Source organism: Bactrocera neohumeralis, unplaced genomic scaffold, assembly GCF_024586455.1.
Source record: "Bactrocera neohumeralis isolate Rockhampton unplaced genomic scaffold, APGP_CSIRO_Bneo_wtdbg2-racon-allhic-juicebox.fasta_v2 ctg3994, whole genome shotgun sequence".
NCBI classification, from domain to species: Eukaryota; Metazoa; Arthropoda; class Insecta; order Diptera; family Tephritidae; genus Bactrocera; species Bactrocera neohumeralis.
This window is the reverse complement of record NW_026091128.1, coordinates 8,934-11,218: the sequence shown is the minus strand read 5'-3', so window position 1 is coordinate 11,218 and position 2,285 is coordinate 8,934. Positions and strand designations below refer to the sequence as shown.

General features: G+C 34.0%; 1 pseudogene; it reads right to left on the bottom strand.

The window, feature by feature from the left end:
• Positions 1-527: 527 nt before the first annotated feature.
• LOC126767087 (long-chain-fatty-acid--CoA ligase 4-like) lies at positions 528-1,234 on the bottom strand (annotated as a pseudogene).
• Positions 1,235-2,285: the final 1,051 nt, after the last annotated feature.

Here is a 2,285-nt window from a genome sequence, read left to right as displayed (position 1 = left end):
AAACCTTTTTGTTCAATAAATTTTGATGAGAAAAACAGCCCTTCGGTTTGGCCTGTCAGCCGAAGTATACATAATAAGGGCTGTGTCCCGGGTTTGGGTGGAACGCCTCTATGAGAGATTTTGGAAAAGATATTATATATTGAGCCATTGTTACAATATACTTTTGATAATTTAATAATTAATTAAAGTTGATAATATGTTCTAATAATTACTCATACAATCCACAATTTATTTATTATAAAAATATTATGCATGTATATGAAAAATATTATTTTTTTAATTTATTTTATTTAACTTTTTAAAGTATTTTAATAACTAATTTTTATTTGTTTCTTAAATATTTTATTTATTTATAAATTTTTTTTAATTTAATGCGTTAATAAATTTTTTACAAAAATATTAAAATATATTAAAGTTTTTAAATTAATTTTAAGATATTTAAGTAATTATTTTTTGTTGTGGTTTCATTATTATTTTTCAGTTTTTCGTTAAAATTTTTTTAAATCCTTTAACCATTTCACACTCACCAAACTTGCTCTCTTGTCCCATGCGCACAACTTGCGAGAAGGAGAGTACGCATGCACAAATCCTGAAGCCCGTTATGTCGGTCTTATGCAACTGATCTTCCATGTAGATAACGGTGTTTACATTGGGGCATTTATCCAGCAACTGCTTGAATTTGGCAACAGCTCGTGCGACGTAATCACTGTGGTGACTTCGTTCTCGCTGATGCCTGTATGAAAACAACAACAATAAAATCGTTAATTGCGCCACATAACTTCTAGACAGGGTATGTACTCACAATGTAGCCACGCCATCATCGCCTAGTGTGGCATATACAGTTACAATGGACATCGCTCGTGGAAGCAACCATGCGCCGCAATCATCCATTCGGCGCGCGTCTCCGCAAAGATAACAATATTCTGCCGGGCGCTCTGACCACATTCTGCGCAGACCGCGCCTCGAAGGACGTAGCCATGCGATCGGTCTCAATAAAATTCTTCCACTTATACTCGCCCATATTGCTTCTTGAAGATGCGTCCATTCGGTTGCACTTCATCCTCTTCGCTGAGGATCTGACGTGTACCCAAGCAACGTTTGTTCGAATGCACCTTTGGCCACATAGTTGAACATCTTCTAGTGTGTCGATGTTATTTGCAGCATCTTCACGGCCTGCGGGTGTTCAATAGTGCGATAGGTCAACGAATGCTCATCGGAACCGGACAACACGCGCCTAAAAGATAGTAACGAAAGAAAAGTTAGTATGTTTTAACTTAATGTTATATATGTATGTAATTTATTTTTTTAATTGAGGCAATGGGTAAAAGGTGTGAGATAGCCAGTGGTTTAGTTATGACCGCCTGCTTTTTGAAACCCAGTGTCATTTTATTTGTTGTTGCAATTGCTTAAATATACAGTTATGGGGACGAAATAAGCGCGTGAGTAAGGTGGAGGAAAGTTGTATGCTTTGGTTGAAACTTGCTGTGTAAAAATTGGTGAAGTGGTCAATGTGCCTAAAAGTGGATTATTTCAAAAAAAAAGGTAAATTTTTTTTAAAAATATATTTCAAAAAAATTTTCGCTTAACCCTTTTGAGCCGAACCGTGTCCCAGTAAAGATACCTAGCGTAGAAAATAAGCGGTTAAAAGGGTTAAATTAGTTCCATTTTCGTAGCTTATACTATTCTTAACGGTATTTGTTTGCATTCGTGGTATTTTAAGGAGTCAGTAGGGTTATCTGGCCTGTTTTTTTAAACATTTTATTTCATAGAAATTTTTATTCTACAACAGATCTTTTTTTCGTAATTTTTTGATGACATCTGTCGGAGATAATGGCTGGGTGAATGAGATGCGTTTTTTCACTGGCGGACACGATTTCTCATGTTTGGATCATTTGAAACACAAACACCAATTTATTCTAAAATTACGTGAATAGTTTCGTCCCTACCAAAATCATGAAAAAATGTTTTTGTCACAACATTTTCAATAAATTATAAAAATAATAGCGACGATAGCCAGGTGTTTTGTGAACATTAAAAATAAGCAAATCGGTTGAATAGTTCGACCGGGAATCATGTTCGCGCGTTTAAAGTTTGAGCGGAATTATTATTTTTGGGCCTTTTTCGAAACCTTCCAATGGTAAAAGTGGGAACAGAAAATGCAAAGAAACAAAAAGAATTAAACTAAACCATTGTTTTTTTAAAACAGTTTTAGAATAAAAAAATTATGTCTGTAAGCATCGAAAATATAAATTTTTTTGAAATAAGTTAAATGAAATAAATTAATT